The sequence below is a fragment of the Lagenorhynchus albirostris genome, chromosome 5 (assembly GCF_949774975.1).
Source record: "Lagenorhynchus albirostris chromosome 5, mLagAlb1.1, whole genome shotgun sequence".
Lineage (NCBI taxonomy): Eukaryota > Metazoa > Chordata > Mammalia > Artiodactyla > Delphinidae > Lagenorhynchus > Lagenorhynchus albirostris.
In genome coordinates, this window is record NC_083099.1 from 62,919,922 (window position 1) to 62,947,099 (window position 27,178).

Here is a 27,178-nt window from a genome sequence, read left to right on the forward strand (position 1 = left end):
CTGGTGAGGATGTGGAGCAACTAGAACTCTCATACGTTGCTGGTGGGAATGCAAAACAGTACCGCTACTTTGGAAAACAGTCTGGTAGTTTCTTGTAAAGTTAAACACATGTTTATCATACAATCGAGCAGTTCCACCCTTAGGTATTTACCTAGTGAGATGAAAACTATGTTCACACAAAACCTTTGTAGGTGAATGTTTATGGAAACTTTATTAAAACTTGTCAGCAACTGAGAACAACCCAAATGTTTTCAACAGGTGAACAAGATGAACAAACTGAGCTACATCATCGATGAAACAACACTACACGGCAATAAAAAGTAATGAACTACGAATACACGCCACAACATGGATGAATCTCAAATTCATTATGCTCAGCGAAAGAAGCCAGTCCCCAAAGGCTACATACTGTATGATTCCAGTCATATGATATTCTAGAAAAAGCAAAACTGCATGGACAGAAAAGAGATCAGTGGTTCTCAGAGACTGGGGCTGGGGGAGAGGTTGACTACACAGGAGCACAGGGAAGTTTTTATGGGCGATGGAACAATTCTATATTTTGGTTGTTGTGGTGTTTACATGACTATATGCATTTGGCAAAAACTCTCAGAACTAAATACTAAAAAGGGTGAATTTCATTGTATGTAAATTGTACCTTAATACAAATTGGGGGAAAGACGGCAGTGTCGTGATCACTTGCCATTTTGTGGCTGCCAATCAAATCTTCCAGTCCTGTTAGCTCCTAAATTAGCTGGTGACCATCCAGTTCAGAGACCACCCACTATGTCTGAATCCTCCACTCTGAGGGGTCTTGAAAAGAGGCTGGCTCATGGCCCATTGTGTAAACCAAAGGGACAACTTGTCTCTCTCTCTCTGGGACAGCAGTGAGTGGGCGGGTGAGTTGAGCTCAACCAATCAGATACCCTCTCCTGGGATTGTGAATCTTGAGAATTCATGACCAAAGGTTTGAGGTTGGTGGCAGGTGAATTCTGTTGTGTCAAATATCAGTGGTGCGTGGACAGGTGGTCCTGTGCTGAGACCTTGGCATTCTTCTTACTGCTCTGGAGAACTTCCCTGCTTCCTCCTCCTTAACCTACCCATTCCTATTTTGCTTACAATGGCAAGAGTTAGTTTCTGTTGTTTGCCACTCACGAAACTTGATGATACAAATAGGGTAAGAACAGGTGGAAATGAGGAGACTGGAGAAAATAGAAGTAAAGATGGGAAGCAGGAATGAGAAAAGAAAGGTAAGTAGAGGCAGGTGTTCAAAGCTGAGGAATGAATCCAGGACAAGCCTGCATTAGGGAGGCCGGTCACCGGTACAAAGGGAGGGTGTCTAATTTGGTCCTGATGCTGCTCCATTGCAGGCAGTGTTACCTGGTCCCTCCGCTGCTGTGCTTTGTGGAGTTGGTGGTGTGCTTGGGGGTCTGTTATGGCAGGTGTGTTAACGTGCTCATTCTGTCCTTCCTGGTCTGGGGTAATGATACGGTGAGTAATAACGGCTGTCATTTATTAGGTGCCTGCCATGTGCCATGCACTCTTAATTTCATCCACAATGTCCTGGGGTAGGTACAATTATCCCCACTTTATAGAAGAGTAAACTGAGGCTTAGAGAGACTGGGCAAGGCATACAAAGACACACTCCGTATAAGTGGCTGAGCGAGGATTCAAATGCAGGTTTGACTCATGGACCATGGATTCAATGGGTCATTTCAGTTTTAAGTGAGGGGACAGGCTGTCCAAGTGTCCACAGACTCGGTGCCCAGAATCCAGGTGCCCTTGAGGAAGGCTTCACGGGGCCTCATCCGGTTTACAGCATTCTCTAGCAAGTCGTGTCTGTTTCACCATAGGTCTTTAAGAGGTCTGCAAGGGCAGAAATAGAGACACAGATGTAAAGAACAAACATATGGACACCAAGGGGGGAAAGTGGCCAGGGTGGTGGTGGTGGGATGAATTGGGAGATTGGGATTGACATATATACACTAATATGTATAAAATGGATAACTAATAAGAACCTTCTGTATAAAAGAATAAATAAAATAAAATTCAAAAAAAAAAGTGAAAAAAAAAAAAAGAGGTCTGCAAGGTACAGATTCTGTAAAGCAGCATCTCTGACCTGAGGGCTTTTACAAACACCCACGCCCGGCCCCTAAACCAGAGTTTCAGGGGTTGGGGTCCTGGTAGCAACAAATTTTTAAAGCCCCAGGAGATTTTGATGCAGGAGAGGAATGAGGACAAAGACAGGCCTCAGAGGCACGGGCAGGAGGTGTGACTGGCCCTTCCTCGGCACAGAGCTCTCCCGCAGAGCAGCCAGCCATGCAAGGGTGCAGCAACTTCGGGATGCGTCCATGGCCAAGAGCCGTGGTCGTAATGTTATATGTGCCCCTGAGAAGACTGTTCTAAGCTGGTGCCAGAGGGCTCAGAGATCTCCCATCGGAGGCTCCTAAGCCCCCCACACTTGTGGGTTCTGGGTAAAGTCACTGGTTTCCCCCTCAGTGTGCTGGGTCAGTTGCTGTCACCTGCCAAAATGTCGGGCCAATGCCTTTCCTGGTACCGTGTTTCTCTAGGTACCCTGGGACCAAGGATGGGAATGGAGACAGAGATGGGGGCTGGGGAGTCTCACTTAAATGAGGGCAGCTTCCTGAAGCTTGGGCTCCCTCTTCTCAGCTGCTGTTCTCACCATCTCTCTGCTCCATTGTCCCTTGCCTCCCATCTCCCTGCCATGGGCCTCTGTCCCTGCTGTTGGCTGGGACCACTGATCTCTGCCTCCTTGTGCACCTGCCCTTTGGTGCCGGCTGCCCACGCAGAGATGATGGCCACCCTCATCCTCTGTCCTTGAGTCACGGGGCACTGCTCACTCTTCCTCCTACACCTAGGTGTGCCTTGCCACCTGTCCCCAGATCTCCAGAGCTCACAGTCCTCCTATTTCAGTTTAGCTTTTTTTTTTTTTTTTTTTTTTTTTTGTGGTATGAGGGCCTCTCACTGCTGTGGCCTCTCCCGTTGCGGAGCACAGGCTCCGGACGCGCAGGCTCAGCAGCCATGGCTCACGGGCCCAGCCGCTCCGCGACATGTGGGATCTTCCCGGACCGGGGCACGAACCCGTGTCCCCTGCATCGGCAGGCAGACTCTCAACCACTGCGCCACCAGGGAAGCCCTCAATTTAGCTTTTTAGTTGGGGGGGGGGATGTGTGTCTGTGTCCCATGCTTGAGTTCCTAATGGTGGTTCCTCCCCACACCGCCCTGGCACTGGTTTGACTCTGTAGCCCTCTGGGATGAGGCATGCCTCCTTCATCATCACCATCATCACCATTTACTGAATATTTACCGTGAAGCTAGGAGCACTATGATAAGAGCTAAACATACATGTGGGCCTCCAAACAACCAAGTGAGGGCCTTGGTATTATCATCCCATCTCCATTGTGCAGATAAGGAAAACAAGGTACATAGAAGTAATTTTCCAAAGTAACGTAGCTGGGTGAGTTCCTCATGATATACCTCTCCCCACCCCTTTAACCTCAGATCTTTGCATTCCAGGAAGAGGTGAGTTTGGAATATTCAGGAGCTGTCTCCCAGACACCTTGATCTCGCTACTGCCCCTGACCTTCATACCGTGGTGGTGAGTCTGGCCCACTTCCTCCCTCACGCTGGTTACTTTCCTGGGGTTCCAGGTGCTGCTCGTGTTATGGGCTTCCATTTGATCTCTTCACCATCCACCCAACTGTGCATTACCTCTGCCTATACATCTCTGAAGGTCAAATGTGATTAGAGTTCAAGTTATTTTTCCATGGGGTACCAAACACTACTTTAATGTTGCCAAACATTTTGTGACAACTTCATTGGCACACGGGTACCTACAGGGTGATGTCACTCAACTCCATAGGCCACAGTGTGTGTGTGTGTGTGTGTGTGTGTGTCTAAGGTAAGAAGCCAAAATGTCAATAATCTCATCCTTGAGTGTCAGGATTCTTGCTGAAAAAAAAGACTGTTACTTTTCTTTACAATTTTTGCTACATCAGGTATTTAGTACTTGTAAAATAAAAGTAAAATTAATGTAACCTGCGAAAAAAATTTAAAAGCATGTAAAGAAGAAAACTAAAATAACCTACCACCTCAATACCTGGACATAACTACTGTGAAGGTTCTGGAACACCACCTAGACTTCTTCCTGTGCTATTATAGATACACGTGATTGGGGCTGTTTGCTCTTCTGGTCACAAATAACAGAAATCATCCTCAGTAAGATTAACCAAAAAGGGAAAAATGTGTTTGGAAGATGGAGGGGATTCCACCCAAACACGGGAGCTCGGCCTTCTGAGGCTGGAGCCGGGCGCTTCTCTCTGCTCTGAACGGCACGGAGGTCAATGGACTTCTGGACGTCTCACCATGCTTGTCCATCTTCTAGTGCCTTTGGGGTCTCCTCTCCCACCCCTCCATCCCTGGTTCGCGCAGACATGCAGGGGAGGGCGTCCATCACCTTCTTTGGCCCTCCTCTTCCCTCAGAGCTAGCATGTGGTCCAAGGTCAGTTACAGTCTCCAGTGGGCAGAGCTGTGAACATGAGGGGAGAAATTCTCATTTCCCTGGCATTTCCTTTTTTTTAAAATTTATTTGATCGAAGTAGAGTTGATTTACCATGTTGTGTTAATTTCTTTCCTGGCATTTCTAAAGGCTTTTAGACCTACGATGGGAAAGAACTAGATCCAACTAGAGTCAAGAAGTGGAGAGAAGGACAAAGCTCTGCCACATGGACACGGCATTCTTGTGCTTGGCCACTGCTGATCACAGCTGTCCCTTCAGCTCAAATTGGTTTGATCTGGGCTTCTGTCCCTTGTTTCTGAACGAGACCTGGCCAATACCCCTGATCGTGGCTCATCTGCTGTAGTTCCCTCTTTTGGACACAGGTCTTTGCTGCCTTTCCAAGTATAGGGTGATCTACCCACAGTGGCGGGGTGAGGGGTGGGTTATAGATACTCAGTCCCAGCTGTGTTCAGAGATTCCCTGGCTGTGATCAATCCCCAAATCCCTGGAGAGGGAATTTGGCCAGAGAATGGAGTCACACAGAACAGTGGCCGCCTGGTCCCACCTGTGTTGAGATGTGGGTAAGTAGGAGGGCAGAAGAATTCACAGACACAGAGAACCATTGTGAGCTAGGCAGGTACCCTGAGGCATTTCCTAGGGGCCAAAGTATCCTTATGCGATGGGTACATTTTTTTTTCTTCTTCTTTTTTTTTTTTTTTTTGCGGTACGCGGGGCTCTCACTGCTGTGGCCTCTCCCGTTGTGGAGCACAGGCTCCGGACCTGCAGGCTCAGCAGCCATGGCTCATGGGCCCAGCCGCTCCGCGGCATGTGGGATCTTCCCGAACCAGGGCACGAACCCGTGTCCCCTGCATCGGCAGGCGGACTCTCAACCACTGCGCCACCAGGGGAGCCCGTGATGGGTACATTTTTGTGTGGGCTGCAGTGGTAATGGTGCGACCAATAACTTGGTTTCTCTTGCTCGGCAGATGCCAGGACCTGCCTTTCACTATGGGCCCCTCCCTCCCGTCTCCTCCTCTGGGCCCTTGTGTTCCTTTCCTGGGTCCTCCTCCCCACTCTCTGCTCTAATTAATCAACTAATCAATCTCTCAGTAGAGACCTTGCTTTCCGGGTCCTTACCATCTGGTATGAGAGACCTGACATGCATAAAGTCCTGTGACACTGAGCGGGGAGTGATGAGGATGACGCCTGAGGCCAGCAGAGATCTGGGGGCAGACACATTCCCAGCTGGGGCAACAGAGCAGACCTCACAGAGGAGGTGGCGTTTGAGCCGAGGCATGGAGGATTCCTAAGCTGTAGGCATTGCCAGTGGAGGGAAGACCCTGGGCCCTGGGGTGGGAGATTTCAAGCGGAGAGTGTGGGTTCGGTGGGGGGAGAGAAGGAATATGAGGTGGGGGCATGAGGTTGGACAGACAGGCTGAGACAGCCTGGGGAGGGCCTTGGATGTCCTATCTTTGCCAGAAGAACCAAGGGCCCCCAAAGCTCAGGGCTGAGACGATAGCTTGGAGGTAAACTGGCTCCCTGGGCCAGTATGTGGGCAAGCAGGTCTCTGCCCTCGGCCTGGCCTCAGAGGGCCCAGTGCTTTTGAGTGACCTCCTTAGAATATTCTAAACCCACTTGGATATCTGGGCTGGGCTGGGCTGGCAGCATCAGCTGGGCCAGGTGCCCAGAGCCTGAACTGGGCCTGTGAGGGTGATGGTCTCCAGAAGCCTGTTCCTCAAAATTTTCCAAGTCCCACTCGGATGACCTAGAGCAGCCAGAGCTCCCCCCCGGCAGAGCCCCCAAGCCAGGATCAGGACCCACGTGGGCCCCGGGTCCTGTCAGTCTCCTCTGTGGTGTCTCCAACTCTCTGCTGGGGTGAGCCGCATGCCCTGAGGAGTTCTGGAACTCATACCAGTGGTGTCGTCCTGGGGCTCGTGCATGGGTCCCGCTTCCCGGAGGGCAGCCTGGTGAGTGGATTGCTCCTGCTGGCCGGCACAGTATTTTTGTGTGGGATCACATGAGTTTGAGTCATGCGGGACTCAGGACAAATTCAAGGCTCTGGGCTGCTGTCAGCTCTGGAGCCTGCATGTGTGTGTCCACGTTTCAGCTCTGGCCCGGCGGTGCTCTAACCACAGCGCTGCCCTAGAAGGGCAGGGGTGGCAGCGAGCGGTCCCTGTGTGCCCTCCCCACCCTGCCAGGGGCCTCCACACCAACTGTCCGGCTGTGCTCTGGGGACTCCCATCTCTTCCAAGGACTTTCAGACCAGCTCGGCAGCAAGGGGCCTTTCCCATGGGTGTCTGCACTTGCTGTGAGGTGATGGGGAGCGTGAACGACACTGTTCCTTTCACTCTGGCCATGGTCTCCCTCGCCTCTCCTTCCATGGTGTGTGGAGGATGGGGGTGTGGTCAACAGGGAAAGAGGTCACATTCTAAAAATTCCATGACTGTGACCTAAAGCGTTCCTGAGGGGTCACGGTTGGAAGATGTGCTCTTCTATGTTCACACTGTAAAATCCCCAATGGTAAATTGAACATAATCTGAAAATAAATAAGTGCTTTTTCTTTTTTTTCATACTTTGGGTAAGACTTGCATTTGTGATCATTATCAAGGAAGCACCGTTACAACCTTTGAGAGAATCACCGAAGCCGCACCAAGGATGAGGCAGTGGGACTTCCCTGGTGGCCCAGGGGTTAAGAATCCACCTGCCAATGCAGGGGACATGGGTTCGAGCCCTGGTCCGGGAAGATCCCACATGCTGCGGAGCAACTAAGCCCGTGCCACACAGCTACTGAGCCTGTGCTCTAGGGCCTGTGAGCCACAACTACTGAAGCCCGCACGCCTAGAGCCCGTGCTCTGCAACAAGAGAAGCCAGCACAGTGAGAGGCCCATGCATCGCAACGAAGAGTAGCCTCCGCTCGCTGCAACTAGAGAAAGCCTGCGCGCAGCAACGAAGACCCAACGCAGCCAAAATTAATTAATTAACTAAAAAAGAAAAGGATGATGCAGTGATGGGATGGACATTAAATAAATAGTATTAGAGAACCACAGAGGCAGGGAGGTCTATGTTGTTTCAATATAAACAGGTTCCGAAGAGCCACAGCATTGTGAGTAATGACAGCCTTGCTACCTTTTCCTTGAGGTGAGATTTATGAAGTTCGCTGAGAATGACAACCTTGGCCATAAACAACACGAAGAGATGGTTCCTGCACTAGACAGGAAGAGATGGGGCCTGTATATTATAGAGAGTCTTTAGTGCTCTGACTGGACAATAAACAAATAATTAAGTACCTCTTCAATCCATCAGCATGGCTCATGTGAGTCCATGAATTTTGGTAATACATTATCAAATCAAATTGTTTATGTTGACAGCGCCACAAAAAATTTTTGCCCGGGACCTGCATTCCCTAGGGGAGGGCCTGCTTGAGAGACTGCAGGCCCTGACCCCTCACCCCTCACCCCTGTGGGTGGCTGCATCTATCCTGGTCTTGAGGGAATGGTCCCTTGGGACCAAAGGCCTGCATCCTGGGCCTGAGTGCCTTCCTGGCCCGATGTACTGGGTGGACACAGGGGACAAGAGATGTGTGATGGCATAAGAGACCTGGAGTGGGGGAGGAAAAGGTCACAGGCCAGGAGGAGGAGATTGATGAGGGAAGGCACGTGGGTCAGTCCCTTTTGGAACCAGGTGAACAGAAGCCAGGCATCATGTGGACTCCTCCATCCCTCACCCCCTAGCGGGGGTCACCAGGTCCAGCCAGTTTGCTGCAAGGGGTGCTGCAGGATGGGCTGGGCTGGTAGGGCTGCTTCCCAGGGAGTGTGGCCATCAGGATCTTTGGGGTTTTCTTCTTGGGCTGCTCAGATTCCTGCAGATGGCTCATCCAGTGTCGTGGCTGGGGGTTAGGAACGTGGCTGCCAGTTTTGGGGAACAGATGGGTGAGGAGGCTATGGGTGGGGCACATCTCGGTATTCAGCATGGAACCCCGCACATGATCCCGCTTTCAGTGTGGGCCCCTGCCCTCACTCTGCCTGGCATGCCAGTCCAGAGACCCTCACTTTTACCCTTTCAGAAAAAACCACCTCCAGTGTCTGTTGGAATGGGGGAAACGATGGGGTGGGGTGGGGGCAGGGATCGGTCCTCAGTTCTCCTGTTTTTGGCTCCAGCTTCACCAGCATTTGTCCTCCCTCTCCACTTTCAGAGGTACCTGGTGCCACCGATTCCTGAACCATTTGGCATTTCTGGGTATAAATAGGACCTTTTTCTTTACTGCCCCACAGCTCAGGATTGAACTTTCTTGGTTCTGGTACATTGGTTCCCGTCTGTCTAGTTGCTTTCCAGCTTCCAAAATGTTGCTTTTGACATCTCTCCTCTTCTCTCTTTCCTTATGGATTTTAATATTAAAAACATTAAAAAAATAAAAAAGGATTTCAGAAAGCAGTGGAGATGAAGGCATTGGCCCAGTGCACCATCATTAAGCTACCAGAGTGATCTTTCAAAAGTTTAAATGTGACGATATCTCCCTTCTGTTCAAAAACACTTCCATGGCTCCTGACTGACAGCAGGATAAGAAATAGAAATCTGGTGCATGGTGTTTTTTGTTTTTTTAAAGACTTTTTTTTTTGATGTGGACCATTTTCAAACTCTTCATTGAATTTGTTACAATGTTGCTTCTGTTTTATGTTCTGGTTTTTTGGCCGTGAGGCATGTGGGATCCCAGCCCCGCGACCAGGGATTGAACTCGCACCCCCTGCATTAGAAGGTGAACTCTTAACCACTGGACCGCCAGGGAAGTCCCTAGTACATGGTGTTTTTAAGGCTCTGCCTCAAGTCAGAGTTTACTCCTTTCATGGACCAGACTTACTTGATTCCATTAATTTTAATGAAACAAATTTTAGGACACCTAGAGAAAGGAAGAGTTAAAGTTCACTTTTGTTCTCTGTTAAATGCCAATGCTAAAAGAGTACTTGGCTGTCACCTGCATAACTTTTTCTCTGGGAAAATTTAATTGCTGAGTGGTACTGAGTCCTGAGCTGGCTGCACTTGGGGCTCAATGATGGTACAGTGTGTGTGTGTGTGTGTGTGTGTGTGTGTGCTCACACCTGCGGCCTGCAGCCCTGAGTTGGTGCAGGGAATTTCCGGTTTATGTTGCCAGCAACGAGAAGGCAGACTCTCTTTTTGTGTTTTTTCCGGGGCATAAATTGCAGCTGGTGATAAAATTTGTTCAATCCACCTCACTCTTATATCACATTGGACCACACAAGTGCTTGGCCTATGTTATCCCATTAGACCTACACCAAAGGGACAGGCTTTTCCCCAGATGGCTAGAGAGACATACATCCACAGGGTGAGCTGGCAGGACCATCCAAAAGGTGGGGGTCTCCCTTTGGTAGATGGTGCTCAAAGATAGAAAGTACTGATTTATTTACTCTGTTACCATATCAAAGAAGAATCATCATGAGAGGCTCCGACAGAGCTCTAGGACCCGTGGTGACTTTGCTAAAATTCTCTTTAAGAAGGTAATAAAGGCTCTTGTCCTCAAAACAAGACTGTATGATCCGGCCACGCGAGATGGTCGCTCTCTTGCTCTCTATACATCCCTGCTCGACCAGTGCCTGTTTCATCCACACGCTGTCCACGACTGACCTTCCTACATTCTTACCCTCACCTCAGCTAATGGTTGTTCTAACTTTAGATCAGAACATCTCCACCTGATAGTTTATCAAAGGGACAGTGAGGGGCGTGCCTTTCTGCTAGTTTTCCTGGTAACTGATGAGCCAACCTGACATCAATTCCCCCATGACTGGTAATCTCCCCCTGCCCCGGGGAGCGTAGCCTGCCGCCATGTCCTGCCTTCCGTCTGCCGCACCCAGTGGGGTGTCTGTTGCTCTAAGACACTGCTTCAGATGTGTAAGCTCCCGCATCCATTAAATCATTGGTGTCTCTGTCACTGACTCCAGGCTCCTTCTTTGGTGTTGAAGCTGGGCAAGCACATGGTTTATTAGGCCTGCCGAGTGCAGCCCAACAATTGGCAGAGCGACCAGGAGATGTAGAACACTTCTGTGAGTGCCGAGATGTTGGGAAATAGGGACGGGGAATGGAAAGTTGTGGGGAGGCCTGGCCACTGATGTGGGGCCCAGATGTTTCAGGGGTAATCCTCAGGTGGCGATCCACTAACGTGTGGAGCCCCAAAGTGTTAGAGAGCACAAGTTCACGTGCCCCATGCACAGTGAGGCCAAACAAGTCGAAATGTTGGCGTTTGCAGCAGAGAAAGGTTTACTGTAGGGCCAAGCAAGGAGAATGGGTGGCTCATGCTCAAAAAACCCAAACTCTCCGATGGTTCTCAGGGAGAAGTTTCTATAGGCAAAATTTCGGGTGAGGGCTGCAGGGTGTGTGACTTTCTTCTGATTGGCTGGTGGTGAGGTAACAGGGCCGTGTTCCAGGAATCTTGTGTTCAGCCTGAAGTTACCATCCTCCACCTGAGTGGGGGTCTTAGTTTCAGCAGAAGCATTCAAAGATATTGTTCTGTATATTCCTTGAGGAGTAACAAGGACCCTGAATTAATCACTGCCCTAGAGTTTCTTTTTTTTTTTTAACTTATTTTATTTTTTTTGGCTGCGCTGGGTCTTTGTTGCTGCGTGCGGGCTTTCTCTAGTTGTCATGAGTGGGGGCTACTCCTCATTGCGGTGCGTGGGCTTCTCATTATGGTGGCTTCTCTTGTTGCGGAGCATGGGTTCTAGGGACGTGGGCTTCAGTCGTTGTGGCACATGGGCTCAGTAGTAGTGGCTCACAGGTTCTAGAGCGCAGGCTCAGTAGTTGTGGTGCACGGGCTTAGTTTCTCTGCGGCATGTGGGATCTTCCCGGACCAGGGCTCGAACCTATGTCCCCTGCATTGGCAGGTGGATTCTTAACCACTGCGCCACCAGGGAAGTCCTGCCCTAGAGTTTCTTGATTGCTCCACCTTTGTTTCTGCATTCCTTACTTCCCTGATTAGCAACTGTTTGAATCTGCTCTTTGGTATTCAGGAAGGTCTAGGAGGCTGAAGTCTCCCATCCCCCCTCCCTGCAAATAAGAAACAGGGGACTTGGAAAGGCTTTCGTGCCCAGGAGGGCCCCACAGGGTCCTGCTTGGTTTCAATCCCCCCTTTACTTCGATACTCCTTAATCCTGACGAGAACTGGTGTTGGACAAGACAGAGAATATCGTTTTGGATACAGAGGTTAATCATAAACTCGTCAGAGGAACTTGGGTTTAGGGGGTCTCGGTTTCAAAAGTTCCTGGGGTGATCCTGAAAGTTGCAGGGGTAATCCTTGGGTGGCTTTCCACTGGTATGTGGTAATCCCTGTGGTGGCTGTCCTTGATGAATGGAGGCCGCCTAGAGAGTATGCAGAACTCATAGACATCCCTAAGGCTGTTGCAGAGATATTGGCTGTCATTACCATGGGAAAAAGAAGTTAGACAAGAAGGTGGCGGCCCCAGCTGTGCCTGGCCATTGTTTTTTCTGTTTTTTTTTTTTTTTAATTTATTTTTTGGCTGCATGGTTCTTTGTTGCAGTGTGCGGGCTTCTCATTGAGATTGGCTTCTCTTGCTGTGGAGCACAGGCTCTAGCCATGCCGGCTAAGTCGTTGTGGTTCACGGGCTCTAGAGCGCAGGCTCAGCAGTTGTGGCGCGTGGACTTAGTTGCTCCGCGGCATGTGGGATCTTCCCGGACCAGGGATCAAACCTGTGTCCCCTGCATTGGCAGGTGGATTCTCAACCACTGCGCCACCAGGGAAGTCCCTGGCCGTTGTTTTTTATATTAAGAAAGGCCACAGGGGCTGAGCTAACAGCGGAGGCGAAGGTTAACTTGAATGCTGATTCATGTTCCTCTGAAAGTGAGGCATGTGCATGTGAGTGAATGATATGTATTATTGACTATTCCTGTTATTTGTTTAAACTGAATTGGTTATTTAAAAACTGAAAAAAAATACCTGAAAATGTCCTGCCTGCTGTCTGCTGCACACGGTGGGGTGTCTCTCCAGGACCTTGCTTCAGACGTGTAAGCTCCCCCATCCATTAGACCATTGATGTCTCTGTCTCTGATTCTGGGCTCTTTCTTCGGTCTCGAAGCTGGGTAAGCACTGGGCTTGTAGGCCTGAGGGTGCGGCCCACCAAAGACACATTGATTTTCCTGTTCAACCACAGAGAACTACCCACGCTTGCCAGGCAAGGGCCTACTTTCTTTTACGTGAAGTTTTGTACAGTTTATTCCCTCTGCCTGGAATACCTACTCTGACTTTTCTACTCCAGCTAGGTTGGCCTACTTGCTAGTTTTCAAACATGCCTGGCATCTCGCCCCAGAGCCTTTGCACTAGCTATTCTATCTGCCTGGAACGTTCCTCCCCCATGTCTCCAACGTGGCTTGACCATCATTTAATTGTCTCCACTCAAGTCCTACCTCTTGGTCATCACTGTAACACTCTCCACCCAGAGACCACCAGGAACTCACCTGCAGTGGAGCCAGTTGGGTTTGTTGCTCGTTGCAGTGGAGGAGAACGCATACCATGGGGAGCTGCGAGGGCTCAGTGTGGGGTGTCAGAAAGGACTTAAGGGGTTTGGGCTTGTTTCTATCTAGATCCATCACGGTCACAGAGTGGCCTTGTCTGAGGTTGATGTTCTGTGGAATTGTTTATGTTCCACAGGAGAGCACCACAGCCTAGCTGTGAGTGCCAGGCCAAGACCTGGACAGCCGCGACTGCTGTTCTCTTTAGCATTATGGAATCCCCAGTGCACAGGATAGATGCTGGAGGAGAGGGCGGCAGACGTTGAAAAAAAAAGTGTTCAACGAATTGATGAAGTTTGTCCTCAGCACATTCTAACTCCACATTCAAGTGCCCAGCCATCAACCTCTCCTCTGGGAAGCGTCCTTGATAATCCCAGGCTGACCCTGAACTGTGCTTCTCCTGTGCACTGCACCTCTCTTTACAGCAGTCATGAAAGAGTCCTGCAGAGAGGGTCTGCAGTCAGCCTTCCCACGCTGCTGTGCATGCCTTGAGGGCAGAGATCGCCGTTCCCTTAGAACCCCGGTGTGAGCACAGAGCATGCCTAATAATTCACTGACCGACCAGCTGAAAGCCCAGCTTGGCTGCACTTGAATCATACCTCTGGCAGGCGTGTGTCCTGAGAGTATGGTCTGCAGGCCTCTGGGTGGGAAATAGTTAACCAGGAGCCGCCCAGGCACCAGCAGTCAGAGGGTATGTTTGTGAATTTGCGATTCTCAGGGACAGCTTAGTCTGGAGGACTTTGGCCCTCATGTAGGGCCTCTGCTGTATGGACTCCATCTGGGCCTGGTTCCTCCTCAAAAAATTCCCCCCATCACAGCTACCCAAGGCCAAGAAGAGGCTGATTGAAGCTTACAGGTCCCAGGAATAGGATAGGAAGGGGCTATAAGAGCCTAGGCACATCCGAAATAGGGGTCACGTATATGGGAGATGGAGTTATCTGATTATCTGGTTCTATCCTCACAGCAACCCATTAAAATAAGAAAGTATTACCCTTATTCGTAGATGAAGAAGCAGAGGCACAGAGAGGTTAAGTAACTTGCCCAGAGACACACAGCTAGTGAGTGACAGAGGTGGGATTCAGACTCAGGTCTATCTCATCCCCAAACCCATGTTGGACCCATGCACAGACTGCCTTTCCACAATCCTCTGGGTGGCCTCGATGGGGGTGGGGATCCTCTGGACAATTGTGTGTTAAGGAACCCATTCAAATAGCTCTCTGGACCAAGTGGTCCCTAGAATCAAGGTTCTGATGCTCAGAAGCGCCAGGCAGGAAGTAGCTGCCTTCACAGAACTGGCCCAAGTTGGGTGGGCTAGGTTCTGGTAGAGCAGGAGGGACAGTAGAGAGAATTCCACCTTGGGGCCTGTGTAAGTGAGACCTTCAGGCTGCCTGTGCCATCTCCACAGGCCCCAGGTCAGCTGGGATTGGACGTGCATGGAACATCTTAACCTGGTGGGCATTTCCTTGGCTGTGGGCGCCGCAGCTGCTTCTTGTGGCCACTGGGGTCCCAGGGCCACTCCCTGCTGTTATGCTCAGGCAGGCCCTGTTCTGCTCTGAGGAGAGAGAAATGGATGCTGCCGAGGCCTCGTCTGTGTCCTGTGTCCTCCACTGTCAAAGCACAACTCACAGAGTGTGTGTGGAGTAAGTGGGCTTGTGAGTAACTTGGGGACACGCGAACTCTACCTCCTTTATCCTGAGGAAGGAAGATGTTCTGTCAGAACCACAGATAGCACTCATAGCAAAGCCCATGTATAAAAGCCTACTGAATTTTTAAACAATGATCTTTCCTCTTTTACATTTAATAAAAGGAAACACAGGACTTCTCTATAGGTATGGCAACCACACAGTTCTGTTCCCAACTTCCAGCCAAGATGGTGAAGTGAGTTCATTCTGTGGCCTACGCCCTCTGTTCCAAATAGAGAGCAATAATAAATAAGATAGAAAAAATGATAAACAAAAGGACATAGTTGGGCCCTAAACCAAGATAGATATCTTTGTGTACGAGAAGCAGATCAGAAATGCAGTGTGATGAGTGGGGCTGAGGGCCTGGTAGCCTCGGGGTCTAGAAGAAGCAGTAGCTGCCAGAGGTTTAGCTCCTGGTTACAAGTTCTGTGTGAGACAGGGGACAACAGCCAGTCTCCTTGAAGCCAGGGGTGAGGTGAGGCTCTCTCTGCTTGTGAAAAGAGGCAAAGGAAAAAAAAAAGCCAGCTGTCCATGTACAGCCTGGGGCTTGAAATGTGGGAAGATGAAGACAGACTCTTGACTAGGAGCTGAGCCAAGCCACCCTCTGGCTACATGCCTGGGTGTGTGATGTCCTCATACCACAGCAGAGTGGGAGCCCTAAAGTGCTATTCTAGGACCTGGTTTTCAGCTGGGCCTGGAGTCCCAGCTCAGGACAGAGACAGAGTGAAAAATAGATGTAAAAACAAAATTCAAAAATTCTCCAACTCACTGAGATTCAAACCAAAATACAAGGAAAAAAACTTAATGGTAAGAAAAACAGTCAACAGAATCAACATTTGGAATTTGAATTCATTCCAGATTAATTTAATTTTGTGAAAATCTTATAAAGAATTAAAACTAGTGTTTAGGATGCCTAAAAAGGCAAATGAAAGCTTAACATTAACAAGAAATGAATGGAGGCAGATAGAAATGAAATGAGAACAAGGAGATACAAAAAGAATGAATTAGAGATCTTGGAAATGAAAACACTGATCATTAAAAAACATAGTAGACAGAATAAATGTAGACTAGATATGAAGAGAGAGTTAGTGAGTTAGAAGACATCACTTAGGAATTAACACCAATACAGTACACGCAGACAAAGATTAAAAAATGTAAGAGCAGTTATGAGACATGATGGATAGATTGTATGAAGGACAGTGTATGTCCAATAGGAGTTTTGGAAGAAGAGAGTGAATGGAACCACAGTGAAGTAACACATGAGGAAGTAGTAGCAGAGAATGTTTGGGGGGAAATTGCAGACAAACAAATGCAAAGAGAAGAAGACCTTACAGTAGACCTGAAAAGATTACTTATAAAGGAACTTCTGGCCTCAGCAAAAACCAAGGCCAGAGATGTTGGAGTAGTAGCTTCAAAGTGCCACCTGGACTTTTATGCCCAGCTAACTTATAGTTAAAATGAAGGAAAAAGGGACATTTCCATACATACCCACATTGAAAGAATTATTATAGGATGTACTTCAAGAAGAAAAGATGAACCGTGCAGGCTCAGCGGCCATGGCTCCCTAGAAAGAAAGGGAAGGGTACAAGAAACAATGTTAACCACAGAAAGTGATAAAGATATGTTGATAAATCTAAATGAGCATTGACTATACACAAAATTTTAAAAATTCTTATTTTTGTTAAAGATATACATATACTTATTTTTAAATATATATATTTAAAAATTTAAAAATTCTCCAAGATTCTAAGGACGGTCCCCAATGATCCATGCCTCCTAGCCATGCCCTGGTGTTCTACCCTCCCACACTGAATAGAGCTGACTTGTGTAACCAGAAGGATATTGCAGAACATCATGGTGTGTGATATCTCAGTTTAAGTGATGAAAGACATTGCAGCTTCCATCTGATTTTCTCTAAGCTCACTTGCTCTGGGGGAAGGAAACTGCCATGTGGGAAGGACACTCAAGCAGCCCCAAGGGAAGGTCTGTGTGGCAAGGAACTGGGGCCTCATGCTGACAACCAGCACTAAATGCCAGGAATGTCAGTGGACCACTTTGGAAAGGGGTCATCCAGCCTCAGTCAAGCTTTCAGATGATTATGGCCCTGGCTGGGACCTTGACCGTGATCTTATGAGAGGTTCTCAGTCAGAACCACCCAGCTACACTCCTGAATTTCTGACCCACAGATACTAAATGAGATAACAAATGTTTATTGTTATTTTAAGCTGATTAGTTTTTGGTGATTTGTTATACAACAATAGATAATTAATACAGGCGTACCTCATTTTATTGCATTTTGCCTTATTGTGCTTCGCAGATGTTGTGTTTTTTACAAATCGCAGATTTATGGCAATCCTGCATTGAGCAAGTCTATCAGCACCATTTTCCCAACCGTATTTGCTCATTTCATGTCTCTGTGTCACATTTTGTTTATTCTAGCAGTATTTTAAGTTTTTTCATTATTATTATGTTTATTATGGTGATCTGTGATCAGTGATCTTTGATGTTACTGTTTCAAAAATTTACAACTCATTGAAGGCTCAGATGATAATTAGCATTTTTTAGCAATAAAGTATTTTTTAATTATGTTATGTACATTGTTTTTTAGACATAATGCTACTGTGTATTTAATAGACTACAGTATAGTGTAAGAAGAATTATTTTAAAAGATTTTTTGATGTGGACCATTTTTAAAGTCATTACTGAATTTGTTACAATATTGCTTGTTTTATGTTCTGGTTTTTTGGCCACGAGGCATGTGGGATCTTAGCTCCCTGACCATGGATCGAACCTGCACGTCCTGCATTGGAAGGCGAAGTCTCGACCACTGGACTGCCAGGCAAGTCCCTGTAAGCATAACTTTTTTTTTTTTTTTTTGTGGTACGCGGGCCTTTCACTGTTGTGGCCTCTCCCATTGCGGATCACAGGCTCCGGACGCGCAGGCTCAGTGGCCACGGCTCATGGGCCTAGCCACTCCGCGGCATGTGGGATCTTCCCAGGCCGGGGCACGAACCCGCGTCCCCTGCATCAGCAGGCAGACTCTCAACCACTGCGCCACCAGGGAAGCCCCCGTGCATAACTTTTATATGTACTGGGAAACCAAAAAATTCATTGCAATATTGCAATGTTTACTTATTTATTGCAAAATTTATTACAATATTTTATTGCAAAATTTAAAGCAATATTTATTGCTTTATTGCAATATTCAGATTACTATGGTAGCCTGGAGTCAAACCCACAATATCTCCAAGATACACGTAGATAACTTCTAACGAAAAATTGCAGCCCCTTGTCCCTCTTACCCCACCCCAGTTCCCAACCCCTAAAGGCAAACACTTTCAACTCCCTTTAGCTAGTATTGTTGTTTTTTGCATCTATGTTTCTATATACCTTGTTTATATTTTTCTTAGTTTTCATTAGGTATTATATATTGATTTTCTATTATGAAAGATATTATTTTTCTCCTTCCCCAATTCTCCACCCCTTCCCTTTCAAAGTAATTACATCATATTTTCTAGTTATTCAATGCTCATATTAGTATTACTATATCAGTACTATTCACAGCTAAACGTTGTATTGTGATATGATTACATTTCCTTTCTTTTGTCACTTTTTCTTTTCCCTGGTGATAATAATGATCTGTTTTGTTTGATTAGATTTCTATTCCTATGAGTGACTCATCTCTCAATATGTCTGAACATGTTAGGTAATCTATTTTTTTTTTTAACATTTTAGGTAGTCTATTAATTTCATGTTTTCCTTGGGGACATTTCCTCCTAGAACCGTCTGTCCTCCTGTTTCTGTTGCAGGTGGCTGTGCCTAGGCCTGTTGTCCAGCTGTCTTCCTGGGACATCCCTTCTCTGTCACCATGGGGATTCCCTTTGCCTACGCCTTGTGTCTTCCTCTTTCTTGATGTATTCCCTCATTTTTATGGAGTATATTCTTCAGTGGCTTCCTACACAAGAGTGTGTAAGACTTAGGCACATTTTTTTGAGCACTTTCATCTCTGAAAATGTCTCTTCCACCATCACATTTGAGTGATGGTTAGGCTGAACATGTAATTCTGGGTCAGAAATAATTTTCTCTCAGAATTTGAAGACACTGCTCTATTACCTTTTAGCTTCCGGTGTTACTGTTTAGAAGTCCATTGATATTTTGATTCCAGATCCTATATAAGGACTCTTTCTTTTCCTGGAAAAATTTTGGGCCCTTTCTTTTATCCTTATTGTTCTGCTATTTAATGATTATATGTTTGGTGAGATCTTTTCAAAATTAATTGTCCTGAGAATGTGGAGACTCTCTTACTCTAGAAACTCATGTCCTTTCTTCTTAGAAGTTTTTCTTAAATTATTATTTTTTAAAAATTAATTTTCATTGGAGTATAGTTGCTTTATAATGTTGTGTTAATTTCTGCTGTACAGCAAAGTGAATCAGCTATACGTGTACATATAGCTTTTTTGGATTTCCTTCCCATTTAGGTCACCACAGAGCACTGAGTGGATTTCCCTGTGCTATACAGTAGGTTCTCATTAGTTGTCTATTTTATACATAGTATCAATAGTGTATTTATGTCAATCCCAATCTCCGAGTTCCCGCCCCCCTTTCCCCTGTGGTATCCATACCTTTGTTCTCTACGTCTGTGTCTCTATTTCTGCTTTGCAAATAAGATCATCTATACCATTTTTCTAGATTCCACATATATGCGTTAATATACAATATTTGCTTTTCTCTTTCTGACTTACTTCACTCTGAGTGACAGTCTTCAGGTCCATCCACATCTCTACAAATGATCCTCTTAAATTATTTTTTTGATCTCTTCTCTCTCTATTTTCTCTTTGTAGATTTTTTATTATTTGGGTGTTGGACCTTCTGGATTGATCATTTAAAGGTCTTACTTTTTCTCTTCTATTTTTAATCTCTCTTGCTCTCTCACTTTCTCACCTTCAGATTCCTTAGCTTTATTTCTAAACCTCCTTCTAAAATTTTCATTTCTTTTCTCATATTTTTATTATCCACATGTTTCTGCTTATCTCTCTGAGAATATTAATTATAGATTTTTAAAGCAGCTTTGTTCCTGTTCTCAAATTGTCTTTATTTCCTCAAAATTCCTTTTTATTTACTTGTTTATTTTTGTTTCTTCACACAGGAAGTTCAAATGTTTGATGATATTTGCTTGTTAATATTTAGGATAGAGCATAAAAAGCTGACTGTGAGCTCTGTGTACACGGGTGGGGTCTGTCCAAGGTGGGTTTCACTGTAGGACTGTCTGGCTGGACCATTTTCTCATGGGCCCACGAATTGGATTTCTGAGACTTAGAATGAACAAAAGAATGTAAACACATGGAACAATTGTGAAATATTAACTGCATACCAGGTGAAAAAGGATGTCAGTCAACATCATGAAAATTGTGTTCTCCAACTACAAAACAAGTAAATTGTAAATTAACAATAAAAATAACATTAAATCTCCCACTTGTTTAGAACTGTAAGGAGTCACTTCTAAAGCAAGTTAAAGAAGAAATCACAATGGAAATTACCAAGTATTTAGAACTGAATGATAACAAAAATACTACAGATTAAAATTTGTAGGATGAAGCCAAAACAATTCTAATTTTTCAGGCATTTATTACAAACAAGACAGATTTAAAATTAAGCACTCAGTACAAGGAGCTAGAAAAAGTATAACAGAGTGCCCAAGGAAAGTAGGGGAGGAGAATAGTAAAAATAATGGAAGTTAACAAAGTAGAACACAAAGAAACAAAACACAAAAGCAGTTCCGTGAAAAAACAAAACACACAAACTTTTAGCAAGACTCATCAAGGAAAAAAAAGGAAAAAGTCATAAATGAACCATATTAGAAACAAAAAATAGGCATAGCTAGAAATGAAGTAGACATTTTATTTATTATTTATTTTTAATTAATTAATTATTTATTTAGGCTGAGTTGTGTCTTCACTGCTGCACACGAGCTTTCTCTAGTTGCGGCAAGCGGGACTACTCTTCGTTGTGGTGGCTTCTTTTGTTGCGGAGCACGGGCTCTAGGCGCGTAGGCTTCAGTAGTTGTGGCATGCAGGCTCTGTAGTTGTGGCTCACGGGCTTAGTTGCTCTACGGCATGTGGGATCTTCCCGGACCAGGGCTCGAACCTGTGTCCCCTGCATTGGCAGGCGGATTCTTAACCACTGTGTCACCAGGGAAGTCCCAGAAATTTTAAAAAATAGTAAGAGGATGATAGAACAACTCAAGTCAATGAAATTGAAAACAGAGAAAATGGCTACTTTTCTAAAAAATATGAATAATCAGACTTGACCCAAGAATATATAGAAAGTTTGAATTAACCAATAATAATCGTACAACTTATCAAACATCTCTCTCTTCCAAAGACATGAGTTTTATTGAACCTTCAAAGAACTGCTTCAGAGAATTGAACCAGGGAAATTAATTTTTGAGGCTGGTATATTCTTGATACAAACTAAACAAGGTCAGTTCAAGAAAAGAAAATTATAAACCAATCTCACTGGTAGCCATCCTCTAAGATGGCCCCCAAGGACCCTCATCTCCTGATATTCACAGCCTTGTGTAGATTCCCACACTGAATCCTTGTGTAGATTTCCACATTGAACCGTGGCTTGTCTGTGTGTCCACTAGAGCGCTGCAGGAGTGACAGCATATGACTTTGGAGGCTAATCCATAAAAGTCACTAGGGCTTCTCTGCCTTACTCTTTGGATGGGTCGCTCTAGAGGAAGCCAGCTGCCATATCATAGACACACTCAAGCATCCCTGAGGAGAGCCACGTGATGAGGAACTGAGCCTTCTGCCAGTAGCCAACACCAGTTTGCCAGTCATGTGAGTGGGTCATCTTAGAAGTGTTTCTTTCAGCCATAGTCAAGGCTACAGATGGCTGTAGCATTGGCCAATGTCTTAACTGCAACTCATGAGAGACCACAAGACAGAAACACCCAGCTACATTGCTCCCGTATTCCTGAGACACGGAACCAAGATGTAATAAATGTTTATTGTTTTTTAATCAGTGAGTTTGGGACAATTGTTATTATTGCAATGGAGAACTGATACACTCACTTGAGCACCTAGATGCAAAAGTTAGAAATTAAATACTAGCAAAATGAATTAAGTGGTGTATAATTAGAGTTTATCCCAGAATTCAAGAATGTTTAACTTAGGAAAATTTATTAATGTGATTCACTATATCAAAAAATTAAAGGGGAAAATATATGTTCATCTTAACAGATGCAGAGAAAGCATTTGATGAAATTTTAAATCCATTCAGGATAAAACTTACCAGACTGGGCTTAGAAGGAAGCTTTTTGAACATGGCAAAGTTATCCATCAATAATCAACAGCAAGCATACTCACATAGCACAATTTCAGAAGCATTTCTTTTAAACTCGGGAGTAAGACAAGGATGCCTACTATCGTCACTTCTTTTTCACATTGGAGAACCTTGCCCATGCAACAACCCAAGGGAAAAAAGAAGACGTAGAAGAATTGGAAAGGAAGAAATGCAAGTATTCTCTTTTGCAGAATACAATTGTCTACATAGATAATTCAAAAGAATTTACAGAAAACTATTAAAGTATTAAATTAATTCAGCTATATTGCTTGACACAAGTTCAACATAGAAAAATTACTAGTCTTGGCTTTCTTTTTCCCCCCCTCAGCCATGCCGCATGGCTTGTGGAATCTTAGTTCCCCAACCAGGAATTGAAAGCGCCAAGTCCTAACCACTGGACTGCCAGGGAATTCCCCCCAAATTACTAGTCTTCCTACTCATCAATCATGACCAGTTAGAAAATGTAATAGAAAAAACCAAGATCTCATTCATAATGACAAGATGAAGTTGTGAAGTGCTCAGTGATTAATCTAACAGAAGATAGGAAAGTTTTTATGGAAAAGAATGACAAAATATTGTGGGAAGAAGCCAAAAATGATCTGAAAATAAATGAAGAGACATATGTTCATGGATCAGAAGACTCAATGTTCATGCCAATTTCTCTCAAACAATCTATAAATTTAATTAAATTTCAATCAAAATTTCAATGAAGTGTTTTTTTGATGGAATTTGACTAAGTGATCTTAAAATTCACATGGAAGAGCAAGAGCTAGATAATTTTAGAAAAGAACACGAGGAGGTGGGATGGAAGCAAGACTTAACCTACAAGATAAGAAGACTTAGTGGTATCGTAAAGGAATAGTAATTAGAGAGTGGGGTGGTGAGGCAGAACAGAGAGCCCAGGAAGAGACCCACACACATATGGAAAAGATACACAACAGCTGATATTTCAAATCAGTAGGGGAAAGAAATTACTTTTAAAAATAAATGATGCTTGGAAAATTGGTTATCCACATGGAAGAATATCAAATTAGGCTCCTAGTTCCATACTCCAAAATAAAGAACTAAAAAACTAATCTTTAAAGCTTTTAGAATAAATATGGAGAGATGACTTTTGGGCAGGTAATGATTTCTTAAACAGGACACAAAAATAGATCACAAAAGGAATGAATGATGTCTTGTCTGTTTTAAATGAACTACTTCTGTTCAAAAAAGACTTCTTAAAGAAACTTGAAGATAAGACTCAGACTAGGGGAGGGTATTTGCTACTCAGCGAACTGACAAAAGATTAGTATCTACAATTTGTAAAAAAATTCTACAAATGAAATAGGAAAGAGATAAAAAATAGAATAGAAAAATATGCATAAAGTATGAAAGGGCAATTAAGAGAAAAAGAAATCTGAATGGGCTACTTCATTAATAATCAAGGAAATAAAAATTTAAACTACATGAGATAACATTTCACACCCATCAGATTGGTAAAGTAATTAAAAAGGGATACTACCAAGTATTTACAAAGATGTAGAGTAGATAAACAGAAACTCTCATAGGCAGCTAGTGGGAAAATAAATTGGTACAACCACTTTGAAGAGCGATTTGGCAACGTCTGACTAACTTCAGATGTGCATGTCCTTCAACTCTGCAGTTGACTTCTAGAGAAATCCTCACATATGCACTAGGAAACAGTACGTGTATAAGAATCCACTATAACATTGCTCATAATGGGGAAAAACTGGAAATCATCTACATATCCACCAACAAGAGAATGAATAAATAAGTGGAATACTACAAAGCAGTGAAAATATACATCTATAAATATGGATAAATCTCAAAAACATAATGTTGAGAAAAAAATCACTGTGAAATGACATATAGAGTGTGATACATTTTGCATGAAATTTGAAAACATGGATATTATATATAGTTACATATATATAGTATGCAGTATAAACACACAGAGGAAAGATAAATATCAGAATCCCATAGAGCTGGGTGTTGGATACTTAGATGTAAGTGTCTTTACTCCTTTGAAAGATTGTAGTAAAAATCATCATAATCCAGATCTGTATAACTGTCAGTTCAGACAGAAGGACTCCTAAGCTCCCTGTGTGTCCATATTTCATGACACTGGGGTTGATGGTGGCCTCTCCCACTAAATCCTGAGCTCCCTCAGGGGTGTGGTCTTTTTCCTTTCCATATTCTTAGAGCCTGGCATAGTGTAGATGTTCAACCCGTGCTTGTTGACTGACTGACTGACTGACGACTGACTGAATGAGTAAATAGAGAAAGAGGGGAATGCGGAAAGAGGAAGGTTAGGAGGAGGATGGAGAGAGACTGAGGCTTTCACTGCCGCTCTCTGACGTGGACTGTGGAGAGATGTAGACAGGCTTGAGAAAAGCTAGAGAAATGAGCTGTGCTGGTGGATGCATGATTAGAGGGAAGCCTAGCAGGTTTCCTGAGCCTCTCACTGGGGGATAGTGGTGGTGGAGTCACCACCTGACATTTTATCTGTTTAGATAGGAACCCTGAAGGGCACATAGGTTTAAGGAGATGATGAGTATAATTTCAGACAGTGATGTGAGACCTCCAGGTGTAAGTATCCAGCGTGTACTAGGATATATGGGTCTACAGCTTAGGGGAGACACCAGAGCTAGAAGTGCAGAGTTGGTTATTCCAGGAGAAGGAGATGAGTAGTGAGGCAGTGATAAGCTTCCCTGGGGAGGCGGGTGGCTGCAGATGGACCCTGGAGAGCATGAGCATTTAAGAACTGAGGGAAGAGAAAGAACCCAGGCAAGGAGGCCGAGTCCAGAGAAGGAGGAGACCAGGGGCGCCAAGAAAAACAGTTTCAGGAAAGAGTGTAGTTCGGTGAGGTCAGACAAGGAAGAAAGGTCCAGAAAGATAAAAACTGAATAGTGTCCTTTGAGTTTGGCAAAGGAAGGGTACTTGTGGTCTTCGCTGGAGGAGTTTCACTGGAGAGGTGAGGGGGAAGCAGATTGCATTGTGTCATGAGCGATGGTGAGCTGAATGTGAGCACAAGTGGAAGAGCGAATCTCCAAACCCTCTTTTCCCAGATGCCTGGACTTGAAGGGTGGACAGAGATAGGTCAGTAATATCACGGGATGAATTTGGGGGGTGGGACATAGTTGACTCTGAATAAACTAAGGGAAGGAATTTTAAGACAGAAAGAGGCTTAAATATGGGAGAGAGAGGGAGATAACTAATGAGTCAAGGTTTGGGCAGAAATGGATGAATGCACTAATACTAATACTAACAATGCTAATTAGCACTAGTAACACTAAGACTAGCAAACACTTACAGAGCACCTACTATGTACAGGTGCTCTTCTAAGTGCTTAACATATATTTAATTCATTTAATCCTTACAACAAACCTATGAGGTAGGTACTGTACCCCATTTTACAGATGAGGTAAACTGAGATACCAAGAGTCAAAACAATGATCATTATTTTTTATTGAGCTCTTATTTATTAGGGGTATGACTACTGACAACACGTCTGTAATGTATTAATAGATCAGTCTTACATATTAGGCATAGTAAGAACATAATGAGAGGCAGTAAGGACACAGAAGGAAAGTCTGCCTTGGTCTCTGGTTTTCGAGGGAAGGAGAGAAGGACGAATGTGAACACAGAGATGGGTATAGACATAAGGGAGGGGTAGAGAGAATGCAACAGAACTTTGAGGCAGTTCAAGAAAATGGCTTTGACTTCTTTGGCAAAGTAGAGAAGGAACATTTATTATGGAAAACACAGGTAACAATAAAAGAAAATGAGAACAATTCCAAGCCCTTGCCATAACCACTTTTAATATTTTGTTGTATTTCCTTCTAGAGTTTTCTCTAAGCATACATATATAGGCATAAATACATAACAGAGGAAGCCAGTCCTTCCTTCTGATTGAAAGAATAAGAACAAACCAACCCAATAGAATCTACACCTTGCAATTTTGGAGCTGCAAGAAAAACAGTTCTCAGTGTAAGGAGATAGCTGTGTGACCTCACCCCCTTGTCCTGAGCAATCTCCCTATGGGTCTTTAGTTGTGCAAGTCATTCAAAGACCCTCTTCTGTCACGCAGAGGTTTGAGACACTGTGACCTGGAGAAGCCAGGCTGTCTTGCACAACGTATTGAAAGATCATCTTTGTAGTGGGGCAGCAGATTTGCATCTCTGCAGACTGTTTCCTTGGAGAAATGTTTCAGACCTATGTATGAATTTAGCTCAATCCTAGAGGCAGGACAACATACCTATTATGAGCCTGTTGCATATAAAAAACAAAACATTTATATGTGTGTTTGTGTTTTTGTTTCAAGGTAGATTGTCCTAGATTAAACGTGTGTGTGTGTGTGTGTGTGTGTGTGCGCGCGCACGCGCACGCACGCGCACATATGTATTCTTCATTGAGAAAGTGCCCAAAACACATTCTGGCCTCAGGGAAGCAGCCCCCCTCAGAAATTGGGGGTAGGATTTGGAGGGGCTTCCTGGAATCCCTGAAGGGATCATTCAACAGATGGGTGCCCAATGAGTGGCCCAGTTGTCTGCGGAAATGACATGGGGGTATGACAGCTCCCTTCATATTTGGAGGGTACAGAAGACTGGCCAGCAGATCCTTGAAAGGGGCTGTAGGAGAGAGGGAGGTGAGTGGCTCTGACCGTAGGAAGTGGAAGGGGCTGGACCCTGTACTGACCTCAAGCCTTTGGGTCAGCCTGAGGATAAATAAGAAACTTATTTGAAGGGGTGTAATCTCGGGACCCACAGTGATCAACAGAGCCAAGAACTCAGACTGCACTTTTTAGGCTTGTCCTCCAGAAACACCTGTTCAAGCAACAACACTGCTTTTATAAAGATAGGATCCTGCTCTACATAGTCTTCACTTAATAACATATTGTAAATATCTCTCCGTACAATTAAGCGTTCTGTGCCATGGTGTTCAACAGTCATTCCATCATGGATAGAACATGGTTTCTTAGCTGCTGTGTTGGAAACGCCCACCAGACTGGACCTCACTGGAGACCAAACTAAGCCTATCTTGGGATCTGGCCAGTACCGTATCTTCCCCCTCCTATAAGGACCAGCTTAGTCAG